The sequence below is a fragment of the Saccopteryx bilineata genome, chromosome 4, assembly GCF_036850765.1.
Source record: "Saccopteryx bilineata isolate mSacBil1 chromosome 4, mSacBil1_pri_phased_curated, whole genome shotgun sequence".
Lineage (NCBI taxonomy): Eukaryota > Metazoa > Chordata > Mammalia > Chiroptera > Emballonuridae > Saccopteryx > Saccopteryx bilineata.
The window spans coordinates 249,046,773-249,063,048 of record NC_089493.1 but is presented as its reverse complement, the minus strand read 5'-3'; the positions used below and the strand labels follow the sequence as shown (position 1 = coordinate 249,063,048).

Here is a 16,276-nt window from a genome sequence, read left to right as displayed (position 1 = left end):
CAGAACTATGTTGAATAAGAGTGGTGAAAGGGGACACCCCTGTCTTGTTCCTGATCTTAAGGGGATTGCTTTTAATTTTTGTCCATTGTGTATGATGCTGGCTGTTGGTTTGTCATATATAGCCATTATTATGTTGAGGTATGTTCCCTCTACTCCCACTTTACTGAGAGTTTTGATCATAAAATGGGTGCTGGAGTTTTATCAAATGCTTTTACTGCATCTATTGATATGATCATGTGATTTTTATCCTCCATTTTGTTTATATAATGAATCATGTTTATTGATTCATGAATATTTTACCTACCTTGCTCCCTGGAATAAATCCCAATTGATCACGATGTATGATTTTTTTGTGGGGTGGGGGGTTGTGACAGAGACAGAAAGAGACAGAGAGGGACAGATTGGGACAGACAGACAGGAAGAGAGAGAGAAGGGAAGCATCCACTCTTCATTGCAGCATCTTAGTTGTTCATTGATTGCTTTCTCATATGTGGCTTGACCAAGGGCTATGGTAGACTGAGTGACCCCTTGCTCAAGCCAGTGACCTTGGGCTCAAGCTGATTAGCCTTGGTCAAACCAGATGAGCCAGTGCTCCAGCTGGTGACCTCAGGGTTTCAAACCTGGGTCCTTCACATCCCAGTCTGACACTCTATCCACTGCGCCACTGCCTGGTCAGGTACAATGTATGATCTTTTTAATGTATTGCTGGATCTGGTTGCTAATATTTTGTTGAGAATTTTAGCATCTATCTTCATTAGTGATATTGGCTTATATTTTTCTTTTTTCATAGTGACTTTACCTGGTTTTAGAATTAGGATAAGGCATACCTTATAACATGAGCCTGTGAAGCCATCTGTTCTAGGACTTTTGTTTGCTGGGAGTTTTTTGATAATTCTTTTATTTCATTTGTCATAATTGGTCTGCTCAGCTTTTCTGATTTTTTCAGATTCAGTTTTGGAAGATTCTATGTTTCAAAGAATTCATCATTTTACACAGGTTGTCCAATTTTTTGGCATATAGTTCTTTGTAGTATATTCTTACAATCCTTTGTATTTCTGTGATGTCAGTTGTTATTTCTTCTCTCTTCTTTCTAATTTTATTTCTTTGGGTCCTCTTTTTTTCTTGATGAGTCTTGTTAAAGGTTCATCAATATTGTATATCTTTTGAAAGAACTAGCTCTTAGTTTTATTGATTTTATTTTTTTAGCCTCTGTCATTTATTTCCTCTCTGATCTTTATTATTTCCTTCCTTCTACTTCCTCTGGGCTTTGCTTGTTGTTCTTTTTCTAGTTCTTTTAGGTACATGGGTTAGATTGTTTCTCTGAGATGTTTCTTGAGGTATGCTTGTAATGCCATGACATTCCCTGTCTGGACTGCTTTCATTGTGTATCATAGATTTTGGATTGTTGTATGTTCACTAACATTTCTGTCAAGAAAAATTTTTATTTCTTCCTTAATTTCATTGTTAACCCATTTGTTATTTAATTACATGCTATTTTGGCACTAAGTATTTGAATACTTTTTCATTTTCCTGTTGTACTTGATTTCTAGTTTCATGTCATTTTGATCAGAGAAGATGCTTGATATTATTTCAGTCCTCTTAAATATATTGAGATATGTTTTGTGTGCTAACATGTGGCCTATCTTGGAAAATGTACCAGGAGCACTTGAAAAGAATGTATATTCTGTTGCTTTGGGATGAAATGTTCTGAAGATACCACTTGATCTAGTATGTCATTTAAGGCCCTGTTTCTTTTTGGTTTTCTGTCTGGAGGATCTATCCATTGATGTCAGTGGGGTGTTAAAATATCCTACTATTACTGTATTGCTGTCAATCTCTCCCTTTATGTCCATCAAAATCTGCTTTATATATTAAGGTGCTCCTATATTCGCTGCATAAATATTTACAATGGTTATATCCTCCTATTGGATTGCTTCCTTTATCATTATGTGGTGACATTTATCCCCAGCCTTTGTTTTGAAGGCTATTTTTTCAGATATAAGGAGGTTATATCCTCCTATTGGATTGCTTCCCTTATCATAATGTGGTGACCTTTATCCCCAGCCTTTGTTTTGAAGGCTATTTTTTCAGATATAAGTATAGTTACTCCAGTTGTGTTCTTCATTTCCATTTCCATTGATTTTTTTTTATCTCTTTACTTTCATCCTATGTGTATCTTTTGTTCTAAAGTGGGTCTCTTATAGACAATATATAAATGGGTCATGTTTTCTCATCCATTCTGGTTCAGGTACAGGTTGATGTCAGACATTGTTTGTAACTTACTATGACCAACCTGTCTGGAACTACCACCCTGTTTATTGTTTGTGTCTGTGTTTTCTGTGCCTGAGTGTGTATGGGAGGGGCCAGTCTGTGTATAAAGATCAACTTCCTCCTGCTTAGAGCTGACAGCAGCTCCATAAAAGGGCCCATGTTCCTTAAGATTTGCCTCCACCTTTCAGCTGCTCCTCCTCCTCTTGCAGCTGCCTGGTGTTCCCACAGAGTCTTCTGTAGAATGACTGTGCTGTGAGCTCAGACTGACTTCACCCCACCAACCCCTCCACAGGTTGCATGATTGGTGGGTACAACATTAGTATGACTCCTACTTGAGGGTGGTCTCTTGGTTAGAAGCTCAGTATGGGGAAAGTGGCCCCCACTCCAGAGCACAATCCCTTAGCTACTGCTGGATCCTCCAATTCTGTTTCTCTTTACAGAGTTGAGCATCAGGTTGAGGTGGTGTGGGGCCAACAGCTTCCTTTGCAGAAGTTCTTTCAGCTGAGGAGCCCCTCATCTCAGGGAGGAAGATTGAGAGAGTCTTCCCACTGTTGCCGTTTGGGACCCTTTCTGCAGATGGTGGCGGTAGGGAAAACAGCTGTGGTTAGGCTTTCCAGGGGAAAGCAATTTGCATAGTCTGTGTGTGAGCTCGTGGCAGAGGGTCATGTGTATGTAGCCTTATATAGCATTTTCCTCTGTTTGTTTGCTCCTGCCATTTGCAAAAGTCCAATAAACGAGAATGCCTCAATGCTTTCAGCTCCGTGGTTCTTCTGTGGTCTGCCCGAATCCAGTGTGAACCTGCTTGTCCTCCATCACTGGCATTACAGTGGCTAAGCCCCTCGACCAGTCCTAACAATAGGCTCCAAGGAACTCACTCTTTGAATGCGGTGCTCTAAGATGATCTCCCTTCCTCCTGTGGAGCTTAGCCCAGAGGGGAAGGGTTTCTAGGACTTGGGACGAATGACTGTGAAGCTCTACCTCATCCAATGTGTGTGAGCTGCTGTGCAGGTACTGACCACAGAAAGCAGAATTAGCCTCAGCTGGGTGTGGTGCCTGGCAAGCTCTCCTTTTTGATATGCTGCTAGTGATGTGAGTTGGATCCTTCTCTGATGTCTGTAGCTAGCCATTGGATGTACCTGCCTCTTATGAGGGAACTTGTGCAGAACCTGTGATGGCCCTCTGCAACATTTTTGGAGCTATAAACAAGTCAGAGTTTCTTGCTGCATCTGCTGGGCTCAGGTGCACATGGAAGGACCAAGCTGCACACCTAGGCTGGCTTTTACCATTACTGGACCTGGGCGCAACTCAGCAAAAGACCTAAGGTTCCCTGACAGCTGCCTCCTGCTGCATCTATCTGCTGGCTGCTCATTAGGTTTGGTCCCTGAAACCTCTGGTAGAGTCTAAGAGCCTGGGGATAATAAGACATCAGGAGAGAAGGTGGGTGTAGCTCCCACCCCACAGCCTAGGTCCTTACTTTTTTCACAGACCTCACTAGGGAATGGCACCAGGAGTCCAGTATGTGTAACCTCTGTGACCCAGAGATGTGGTATTCTCACAATCTGGACAGTTTTTCGTGAAGCTGAAGTACCAGTCACAGTCTTGAGAGCCTGTGGGGATCGGGGGGTAGGGGTGATCAGTGGGAAGCTCAGCCTCAATGTCAGACAACTATGTCTTTTCAGCTCCCTGCTTTCTGGCCAAGGCCACTTCTCAGCAGGGTACCATCTCCATAGGGTGGGGCAGGAGAGAGCCCTGAGGGTGGGGTAGTTGCTTTTCCCCAGGCTGATGCTGCTCAGAGGGGATGCTCCACCCAAGAAAGATGGTGACTGTAGTACTGGAGAATGACTCAGCACAGGGGTTCCAGTGCCCATTTCCCAAAGTGCCTCTCCCTGGGCCTCCAACTTCACACTCTCCTCATGCAACTCTAGTCCTCTCAGCTCTCCCTGCTAGAGCCCTGAATAAGTGGCTGTGAACAAGATTTTCTGCACTGGTCCTTTAAGATAGAACCTGCATCTCCAAGAGCTCCTGTCTCTTTCTTGCAGACAGAAACCTGGCTCTTTTCACCTCTAAATGCTGTGTGGGTGCCTCTTCTAGGCTCTGGGGATCTAGGCTGAGGCACCTGGTCTACGGATGAGGACCTTCACCTCTCAAGGTGAACCTCCCCCAATGAGAGTCCTTCCAGACCCTCAGCCGCCACTCGCTTCTGGAAGCAGGACATCCCTGTCTGCATCTCCGCCCTTCCTACCAGTCTCGGTGTGGCTTCTTCTGTGATCTTTGGTTATAAATTCATCTTTGTTTAGTCCAAAGTTGGTTTTTCAGGATGATTGTTCTTAAACTTAGTTATAACTCCAGTTTGGTACTGGGAGGAGGTGAGGAGAACATCTTTCTATCTACTCCATCACCATCTTGGATCTAATCTCAAAATGTATAAAAGAAAATATTAAACAGGCCCTGGCCAGTTGGCTCAGCAGTAGAACGTCAGCCAGACATGTGGAAATCCCAGCTTTGATTCCTGGTCAGGGCACACAGAAGAGGCGACCATCTACTTCTCCACCCCTCCCTCCCATCTCTCTTTCTCTCTCTTACCCTCCACAGCTATGGGTCAAATATTTTAAGTAAAGTTGGCCCTAGGCGCTGAGGATGACTTCGTGGCCTCACCCTAAGGTGCTAAAATAGCTCAGTTGCTGGGCAATGGAGCAATGGCCCAGATGGGCAGAGCATTGCCCCCTAGTGGGCTTGCTGGGTGGATCCCAATTGGGGCACATGCAGGAGTCTGTCTCTGCTTCCCCGCCTCTCAATTAAAAAAAAGAAAAGAAACTTTTTTTTTCATTTTTCTGAAGCTGGAAACAGGGAGAGACAGTCAGACAGACTCCCGCATGTGCCTGACCGGGATCCACCCGGCACGCCCACCAGGGGCGAAGCTCTGCCCACCAGGGGGTGATGCTCTGCCCCTCCAGGGCATTGCCATGTTGCACCCAGAGCCACTCTAGCGCCTGAGGCAGAGGCCACAGAACCATCCCCAGTGCCCGGGCCATCTTTGCTCCAATGGAGCCTTGGCTGCGGGAGGGGAAGAAAGAGACAAAGAGGAAAGTGTGGCGGAGGGGTGGAGAAGCAAATGTGCGTTTCTCCTGTGTGCCCTAGCCGGGAATCGAACCTGGGTCCTCTGCATGATAGGCCGACGCTCTACCACTGAACCAACCAGCCAGGGCCAAGAAAAGAAACTTTTAAACAAAATAATGGTTGTTCTAAGACTGATTGTATTTTTTTATTTCACTTATTTTTTTTTATATTTTTCTGAAGCTGGAAACAGGGAGAGACATTCAGACAGACTCCCGCATGCGCCTGACCGGGATCCACCCAGCACGGCCACCAGGGGTGATGCCCTGCCCACCAGGGGGCGATGCTCTGCCCCTCTGGGGCGTCACTCTGCCACAACCAGAGCCACTCCAGCACCTGGGGCAGAAGCCAAGGAGCTATCCCCAGCACCCGGGCCATCTCTGCCCCAATGGAGCCTTGGCTGTGGGAGGGGAAGAGAGAGACAGAGAGGAAGGAAGGGATGGGGATGGAGAAGCAAATGGGCGCCTCTCCTATGTGCCCTGGCCAGGAACCAAACCCGGGTCCCCCTCACGCCAGGCCGATGCTCTATCGCTGAGCCAACCGGCCAGGGCCTCACTTAATTTTTTATGGTGTGAATTAATATTAATTTTGCATGAAAAATGTTTTTTAAAATTTTATACTTTTAGCATTTTGTTGCCAAAGTAGTCAAAGGAACTATGATTACATGTTAAGTCATAGCTGTAGCCTAACGGCTTTATTCTTGTCTGAGCAACAAGGATGGTTCTCAATGAGAAGAGATAACTGTGGTAGAAAGGGCAGTTCAAAGAGAAAGATCCCTAACTTTGCTTTAATCAGTAAGCCTTTGTTATTGTGATTTTTCCTCTGTGGCAGGCTGTAGTCAAGACATATTAGACAATCAGAATTTCCACTGCTGTTATTATATTGGTTATCTTTTGCTGCATACAAAGTATCTCAAAACTTACCAGTTTAAAACAACAAATAGCTATTGTGATTCAAGAATCTTGAGTGTGATTAGCTGAAAGCCTCTGGCTCAAGCCCTATCATGAAGCTACAGTCAAGCTGTTGGCAGGAGAAGCAGCCACATTTGAAGGTTCAAATGACTGGGAGATCTGTTTTCAAACATGTGGTTGCTTCTAGGCCTTGGTTTCTAACATGAGGGTCCCATCATAGGCTGCTTGAAGATCATGGAAGCTTGTGAGGATAGATGAGCAAGACCAAGAAACAGAGACAGAGAGACCAAGACAGAGAGACAGAGAGAAGTAATCCGCACTGGAAGTCAGTTTTTTTATAACCTAATTTAAGAAGTGGCATCATATATTTTCTGCCAAATTCTATTATTGAGAAGTGAACCAAATCAGTAATCTTGCTCAGTCAGAGGAGGAATTACACATAGGCATCAATACCAGAAGTCCAGGATGACTAGAGGCAGTGGTGGGATTTAGCTGGTTCTCACCAGTTAGGCAGAACAAATACCTAATTTTTTGTTGGGTTTCATGAACCAGGTATTAAAATGGCACTTGTAATCAGAGTTCTCTCTAAGGTGGGCATCTGGGCAGCTGCCCAATGTGGAAATCACAAATTTACATTCCTTACTCTTTTTTATCAGTCATCTGTGCAACAGCATATTATAAGCACCTGTAAGAATATTCATTCTATCCACAGGTGAAAAAACTTGCAAGTGAGGATGCCAATCAAGAAGCAACATGGAAATATTTAAATAACAGTTTTATTGTTTTTTTATCAGATTCTATTTAATATTTTTTCACTAATATTTTAAAACTCTTTCTTATAACAATCTAGTTTGTGTACCTCTTTTATTGTTCTTATTTAAGTATTAAACCCATGAAATAATAAACTACCTTCCGGTATTTCTTTTTTTATACTTAAAACGGTCATCAGGGAAGAGAACCAGTTGTTAAATTATTTGAATCCCACCACTGACTAGGGGCCATATTTGGGGCTGCCTACCACTGGTCTCTTCAGTATTTGCATTACCAAGCTTCACTTCTCCAAACTCTTGGCCCTTCCATCTGGCTTATAATATACAGTGTGTCCATAAAGTCATGGTGCACTTTTGACCGGTCACAGGAAAGCAACAAAAGATGATAGAAATGTGAAATCTGCACCAAATAAAAGAAAAAGCCTCCCAGTTTCTGTAGGATGATGTGGCAGTATGTGCACATGTGCATATGATGACGTAACACCATGTATACAGTGGAGCAGCCCTCGGCCATGCCAGTCAAGTTGTGGACAGTACAGAGGAAAGTTCAGTGTGTTCTGTGGCTCACTAAATTCCAATCCATGACCAAAGTACAACATGAATATCAGCGTGTTTATAATGAAGCACCACCACATAGGAATAACATTACTCGGTGGGATAAGCAGTTGAAGGAAACCGGCAGTTTGGTGGAGAAACCCCATTCTGGTAGGCCATCAGTCAGTGACCAGTCTATAGCAGGGGTCCCCAAACTTTTTACACAGGGGACAAGTTCACTGTCCCACAGACCGTTGGAGGGCCGCCACATACAGTGCTCCTCTCACTGACCACCAATGACAGAGGTGCCCCTTCCGGAAGTGCGGTGGGGGCACGGATAAATGGCCTCAGGGGGCTGCATGTGGCCCGCGGGCCATAGATTGGGGATGCCTGCAGGCTATACGGGATAGCTACCTAAGGAGCCCTAAAAAATCTGTGCGTGAGCCCACATCGAACTGCACTGAATAGGTATGAAACTGGGAGAGTTTTCCTTGTATTTGGTGCAGATTTCACATCTCTGTCATCTTTTGTTGCTTTCCTGTGACCGGTCAAAAGTGCAGCATGACTTTACGGACACACTGTATATATTGGCTGACACATATCTAAACTTTTTAATCTTAATTAATGGCATTAACACATTGATAATTAAAGTCTGATTTCTTCTTAAATGTGTTAAATAGCCCTCTTTTTAACCACAATTTTTTTCCTAGTGATGAATAATAAATGTCACTTGCTTGAACACCTCTAAGAAAATCTTAATTCTAACTGTATTAGGTAATTGATCTAAAATGAGAAGAATACTTAGCTGATTTGTGTTAAAAGTAGGATAAAAGCAATCATTTTATAATAGATTGACATCATACATCTTGTGACTAAATGCCTAGAAATGTAAAGCATATTCATAAATATAATTTACTTTGTAAGCAGTAGATGCTATAGGTGATCTTACCATTTCTAGATATGTATTGTTACTGAAATAGAAATAAAGCAACATGATCTAGAACCCAAGCTTTGAACTCTTTGGGACTAAAAAATGACCTACAGTCCAATTACTTAGGTTAATTATAGAATGAGAGTGACATAAACTTATTACTCAAATTAGACTCTCCTGTATTATCTGTGTGCTCTAACAAACTTGAGTTCTGCAAATCTGCTCTGATTGATGTGGTTTAGATTATAATTGACTCATGGATATTCACTGTTTTGCTTTTTCCCCTTTAATCTCCCACAACTTATTCTGAAACTGTATATTCTTTATTCTCTAAAATTTGTTCTCTCCTTCTTCCACTATAATACATACTTCCCAAGAAAATTGCCATCTTCTTAGATAACCTCTTTTCCCAGCCTAATCGAGTCATGGCATCTGACTACATTGAGATATTCATTGGGGTCCATTACATGGGTCAATAATCTCTCTCTCTCTTTTTTGAAAGAACATTTAAATTAGGTTAATTATACCAAATATTATCATACATTAGCTCATGCAGAAATATTTATACTTGCACCTGATCAGGCGGTGGAGCAGTGGATACAGCATCGGATTGGAATGCAGAGAATTCAGGTTCAAAACCCTAAGGTCACCGGCTTGAGCATGGGCTCACCAGCTTGAGTGCGGGGTTGCTGGCTTGAGCGTGGGATCATAGACATGACCCCAAAGTCACTGGCTTGAGTCCAAGGTTGCTGGCTTGAGCATGGAGTCACATCCTATGCTAATTCTAATATAAAAAAATTTATAAAATAACAAAATATGTGAATAACCTTTAAAGAAGCATAAGTCTAGCACAGATAAAATTCTTGTAAACTAAATAATTATGTATCAAAATAGTGATGAAAAATTTCGTGGAAAGAATAACTCTTAAGATTCTAACTAGATCCTGGCTGGTTGGCCCAGTGGTAGAGCGTGGGCTTGGCATATGGAAGTCCCAGGTTCAATACCCAGTTATGGCACACAGGAGAATCAACCATCTGCTTCTCTACACCTGCCCTGTCCCCTTTCCCTCCTTTAGTTATAGTTAGATTGGTTCATGTGAACTAGCCTCAGGTGCTGAGGATGGCTCCATGGTGTCTACCTCAGGTGCTAAAAAAATGGCTTGGTTGCTGAGTAACGGAGCAAAGATCCCAGATGGGTAAAGCATCACCCCCTAGTGGGTTTTCCAGGTAGATCCTGGTGGGGGCAAATGTGTGAGTCTGTCTCTCTGCCTCCACTTCTCTCACTAAGAAAAGTAAAAAAGATTCTAAATAGAATTTGAAGAAGGACAAAAAAGTAAATTGGAGACAAGAAGTTGTACCAAACTGGAGGTGAATTTTGGGAAATGGTATGGATGGAATTTCAAGAGTATGCTAAAATACCCAACATATATGAGAAAGATATGAAATGTAATCACCATTTCTATTTTCAGCAGTATACAAATATTTGAAGTGTGTGATTGGCAAACAGATTTAGACAAATCTAAGCTTCATAGGTTTCTGGATAAAGATGATAGTGCTTTTCAGGAAAAGTGTTCATGGATCTGCTGAACTCTGTTGGAGCACTATAGTAACTTCCCTGAGAAGGCCAAGCACAGTGAGATTAGCTAAGTGCAATTTTACTTCTATGCCAGAGATTTCACTGAGCTCTAACTAGAAGACTTATTCAAAGGTGCTGCTTTTATGTATCTGAAAACAAGACATTTTATAATAACTCAAAACAATTTTTTCCCTTTGGTAATCACTATATTTTATATTACTTTCTTCATCAATAAATGAATTCATGGAATATTTTCTTTCTTTGTATGGCAGAGTTTGTCTGACGTATTTCTTCTGTCTGACAATGAGAAATTGGTGGTGCCTCTTAAACTTGGATTTGCATCCTGCTGATAAGCAATTGGCCTTGTACATTTCAACTGTGTAAACTTCTTCCCATTAATTACAGTTTAACTATCAATTTTCTCAGAACGAGGAAGGCAGAGCATAGGGAAAGAAGTACTGGGCTGACATATATACCTTTTAACAAGTTTCTCTTTTAAAAGTCCAAACTTTGTAACAGTTGTGACTTAGAATAAGATAAAGTGACAGCAATCCCTTTCATCAAGAAAATAATGAGGATCTGCTAATTTTTGAACAAGTCTTATAATATATGAAAGGATTCCATTCCAGCAAGTAGTCACATCTGACTTCCAGTTGATTATAAGACAGGGAGAGCTCATCCTGGATAGAGACAATCTTGGCAACCACTGCAGCCAAATCCTTAAAATGACCGCCAAGCTTCCATCTCTTAGTGACTTAATTCTTGCACAGATTTCTGCTTAAATATAGCATCATGAATGCACAAATGCAGAGGATGTGCAAACAGCCAAACTTGTACATATTACATTCTGTGAGTGATTCTTTATTTTTATGTCTGGGGTGTTGTTTCAAATAATCATGTGGATGCATCTTTGGCAACCTGCCATTTCTAGAGCACATTCATAAAACAATTGGAATGGCAGTACCTGGATGCTGTTCACAGAGAGGCATATAATGTGAAACAGCTGCTCTTCCATTGAAATCATTATTGAGTGTCAGTCTGAGAGATGAGCGGGCATTGGTTTAAGGATCATCAATTAATAATGGCAATGTGGGTTTTAAACATGTGATTTGAGGTTCCTTTTGCATTTTTGCACAGAAGCTGCCTGTGGAAAAGCTCAAGAACTTTTAAGTGTCAATTGGAAATGGCATCCCATTGACTTTTGCACAGAATATAAGAACCACGTCCTTGTTAAGCAGAATATTCTACAGTGAGTTTGGAGAAATCCTAAGACACAGTAAAGGTTATAAATTGTGTATGACTGAAAAAGAGAAACCAAGGATTTCCAAAGATCAATGGCCATGGGAAGTAATTGCTTACTTTTGTGAAGATAAAAATCATTAACCACACAACTTGGTGACTGTGTGTGTGTATGTGTGTATGTGTGGTGGGACATACCATTCTGTGGCATATTTAGCAAATATTTTCAGGAACATTAATGACATGCTATATATATTAAACTGTGAAGAAGTAAAGGAGCTATGAAAAAAATGAAGCATGGGCATGCCTGCCCATATGGAGTTTATTTTTAATGAGGGAAACCGTGTCACATAACATTGTGATAAAGTTATGAGTGGTATGACACAGTTTATGCTTCCTCTTACACTCCCCAAGTACCCACATTGCTCAGGAGATAGAAGAATGAATGAGTTTCAGAGAAAATAACATTAAAGCTGTTTCTTAAAGAATCAGTAGGTCACTAAATCGAGTAGATTGAGTAGAAGGAGAAGTACAGTAGAAGATTTGGAGAGAGGCCAATGCTATTACCTGCAGTGGAGGGACTCAACTATAAAGGATGTTAACTGAGGACAGTAGGCTTGGGACACAGAGTGAGTATGAAGCAAAGAGGGGCTGAGGTTGAAGAAAGGATTGCCAACAGGTATTTTTGTATTTGTGCTGAGCAGTTTGGACTGAACACTGTAGACTAGCCCTGCCTGTGTGGTCTTGTATAATAATTTCCTAAAAATGTTCTGTTAAAAGTTTTTGGTGGGAAAATGCTTTAGTAAAACTGTGAAATCTGTTCTCATCTTTGGGATTCATGATTCATGTTAGGAAATAAGAGGCGTGGAGAAGACTTACAATAAGTAAAGCAGTTTAACTAAGCAATAGGGAGCCAATCAAAAGATTTCATGCAAGAAAGTATGCTAACAGGGCTTACATTTAGGAGCAAATTCTGCCGGCACTGTAGAAAATGAACTAAAGGAAGGGAAGCCTGGGAGAAGGAACCGGTATTACATGAGTCCATGGGACAGTGATGAGACTCAGAGAAAGAAGTGCCGATAGAAGTGGCAAGACTCAGAATGTTTCTCAGGAAGAGGTAGGATCTGCTCAATGAAAATAATGAATACCATAGCTTGTTTTCCATTGGATTAGCAGTAGCTTTGTGGGAGCAGTAGATTGCCATGGATGGTGGTAAAACTACCTTTCAAAGATTGAATATCTACTCTCCGTTTCAAAGAGAGTTAGACACTGGAGGCATGTCATTTTCTCTTCACAACGGTTTATCTAACTTGGAGTTTCTAAGGGTAGTGATCCTCATAAAGCTTAGGTAAACTAACCCATAGTCATTACTTAGCAGCTACAGAGATGTAACATGGTACAGATTTTCCAGCTCCAGAGACTCTAATTACAGTGTAGGGACCAAGAGCACGCTCTGGACAAGAATGTGTATTGGGAAGGGTCATCTCAGTGCTGCTGCAGATGGTGGTAAATTGATGTTCCCAAGACCAGCACTCTGTTTGGGAAAGAGGGTCTTTGAACCTCTACATGGTCCTGCTTTACACATGAGAAAGTTTTCTGTAGCAATGAGGGAAAGGTGGATGTTATAAAATGCCATTGTGGCCAAATTTGTACAATGCTGCCCTATTTTCAAAGAGGCCATTCAGCCAGTAAACTCACTCTTCACAAGTTTAGTTTTATAAGAAAACTGCCAAACTGTCTTCCACTGTGACTGTATCATTCTGCATTTTCACTAGCAATGAATAAGATTTCCTGTTGCTCCACATCCTTGTCAGAATTCAGTGTTCCAGATTTTGGCCATTCTGATAGATGTGTAGTAGTATCTCATTGTCGTTTTAATTTGCATTTCTTGGATAATATATCATGTGAGCATTTCCTCATATACTATTTTCCACCTGTATATCTTCTTTAGTAAGGTATCCATTAATGTCTTTGGCCCATTTCTGAACCAGATAGTTGTTTTATAGTTCTTTGTATACTTTAGATAAGTCCTTTACCAGATGTGTCTTTTGCAAATACTTTCTCCCAGTCTATGGTTGTCTTCTCATTCCCTGACATTGTCTTTCACAGAGCAGAAGTTTTTTACTTAAATGAAGTCCAGCTCATCCACTGTTTCTTTAGTGAATCATGCCTTTGCTGTTGTATCTGTCACCTTCAAACCCAAGGTCATCTAGTTTCTCCTATGTTATCCTCTAGGAGTTTTATAGTTTTGTATTTTATATTCAGGTCTATGATCCATTTTGAGTTAGTTTTGTGAAGGAGGTAAGGTCTGTGTCTAGTTTTTTTAACATGTGGCTGCCCGATTTTTCCAGCTCTATTTCTTGAAAAGACTATCTCTGCGCCACCATTGCTATTTTGCCACAGATCAGTTGACTATATTTATGTGGGTCTATTTCTAGGCTATTCTGTCCCATTGTCTAGCCTTTTACCAACACTGCACTGTCTTGATGACAGTAGCTTTAAAATAAGTCTTGAAATTGGGTAGTGTCAGTTCTCCAACTTCGTTCCTTTCTTTCAATATTGTGTCGGCTATTTGGGGGGTTTTGCCTTCTTCATAAAACACTAGAATAAATTTGTCAATATGCATAAAATAATTCTCTGAGGTTTTGATTGGGATAGTCTCTGTTCTTCATTCCTGCCCCAGAGTCCACTGCCCAGAAGTTGCTCCTGACTAAACAAAATTCCTTGCTGTTGTCTTTCCTATGGCCTCTCCTTTCCCTTTCAAAATTACTTTATTTTTTAAAACAAAAGTTCTCATATTTATTATTGAACCAACCTACTTGTGAAGAAGCAAAGAAACAAAGAGAAAAATCAGTTTCCCAATAAAACAAGTTCAACTGTCCAGACAGTAAGGTGTAGGTGACCTTGAAATAGTCTAAATTTGTGCGCCATCTCACGTGTGATTCCTTATTGACACAGGTTGGTTCTTCCCCGATGTCTCTGTTTGGAGTTGTATCTTATTTTATTAGCAGATTTCATCTGAATCTATTGGAGAATGGGACAATTCTGCTATTGTTTCCTGGCCAGTAATTACTCTTTTCCCCTTACCTGATTTCAATAAGATGACATAAAAATCCTAAACTTGACATACTGTCATGAAAAACACATACATGAATATTGTCTTCTTTTAAAAATATAAAATAGCCTGACCTGTGGTGGCGCAGTGGATAAAGCGTCGACCTGGAAATGCTGAGGTCGCCGGTTCAAAACCCTGGGCTTGCCTGGTCAAGGCACATATGGGAGTTGATGCTTCCAGCTCCTCCCCCTTCTCTCTCTCTGTTTCTCTCTCCTCTCTCTTCCTCTCTGTCTCTCTCTCTCCTCTCTAAAAATGAATAAAATAAAATAAAATAAAAACCTGTCCCTAAAAAAAAAAGAAATTTAAAAAAACTGTGTATTATATAAAAATATAAAATAAATAAGCAAAATGTGCAAATAGGCAAGTGTCCATTAAATAAATAAAAAAGATTTTTAAGTTTTGCTTTTCATATCATTTGAAGGGAAATGATCATTTAAACAATATTAAAATGTATTAAAAATTTTTTAAAGTAGTATTAAAAAATGCTTAACTTTCATCAGCTTCAAGGTTTGTGTTACTCCCAAATTTTACAAATAATTGAACTTTCAAATCTGCTAACACCTGAATTGACTCCACTCTGGATTCTAAGGCATCAATTTCTTCTTGTAAATATTTCTTTGCTTCTTCTAATATTTCTTGTGTTTCCTCTTGAGAATGGCTAATGGAAACATCACCAATTTGATAAGGTACCATTAGGCAGTCGTCATCTGCAAGCATATCCTCACGGGATCTTCTAAAATTTGGGCTTGTTTCTTTCTTACATTTTTCTTTATTCAGGTCTATGATTCTACTTGTATTCCTAGTCAATCTGTTTATTTTTTTGTTGATCTTCAAAAGTGACATTGACTTCTGCAGCCACTTTCTTCATCATGGCCCCCATCTTCACGGCCAGTAATTATTTGATCCTGAAAGTTTTTGTGACAAGACATGGAAAGGAACAAAGTCAACTGTACATACCACAATGGTGGAGAAAGAGAGGGAAAGCAAAATAACATCTCTTGACTTCTGCTTCCTCCTAATGAAAACTCCAGTAGGCACAAGAGAGCCACACCTGGTAAAGACAAACTAATGTGTGTGATTTATTGGTGGTTCAAAAACTTCCCCAGAAGTATTTGCCTTTAACCACGTGAATATTTACCTGATTGGCTGAGTGTCAGGGAGTTTTTTGGAGTTGTTTATTTTACCTTATAACAAAGGCTGGCCTTTATAGTTTAGAACTGGGTCAAGGTAAGGAAATGAGCTTCCCTTCATTGTGAAAAAGGAGAAAACTTTTAAAAGATTTTATTTTTTCACCAGAGAATCCTGAAGACCCACTTTAAATAAATCAACTCACCTTTCCTGTCTCTTCTTCCCTTTCCAGGTAGAGGATAAGAGGTAGACTCTGATTGTATTCACCTTGGGGTTCAGAGGTCTTTAAAGAACACTTAGCATTTGCAGCCCAAGAGATCCCAGTTGAAATCCTTGGATGGTGATTTGATACAAATTTAATGTGACTTTGCCAAGTTATTTAATCTCTTTGAGTTTAGGTTTTTTCATTTGTAAAACAGAGATATTACCCTTACACAGTGGTAGGATTCAGCCAGTTCACACATGTTTGGCAAAACCAATACCTAATTTTTTGTTGAGTTCAGCAAACGAGTTGTTAAAATGGCACTTGTAATCAGGGTTCTCTCTAAGGTGGATGCCTGGGCAGCTGACCAATGTGAAAATCACAAATTTACATCCCTTACTCTTTCTTAATGTTCATCTGTGCAACAGCGTATTCTAAGCTGTTCATAGGTAAAGAGATGGGATCCAACTCCTACAGTGAAAACCT

General features: G+C 40.8%; 1 non-coding gene and 1 pseudogene across 1 annotated transcript; both read right to left on the bottom strand.

Moving 5' to 3' along the window:
- Positions 1-5,401: 5,401 nt before the first annotated feature.
- TRNAD-AUC (transfer RNA aspartic acid (anticodon AUC)) lies at positions 5,402-5,477 on the bottom strand. The gene has a single exon. It is a non-coding gene; the product is annotated as a tRNA-Asp (tRNA).
- Positions 5,478-14,937: 9,460 nt separating this feature from the next.
- On the bottom strand, positions 14,938-15,340 carry LOC136336324 (prefoldin subunit 4 pseudogene; annotated as a pseudogene).
- Positions 15,341-16,276: the final 936 nt, after the last annotated feature.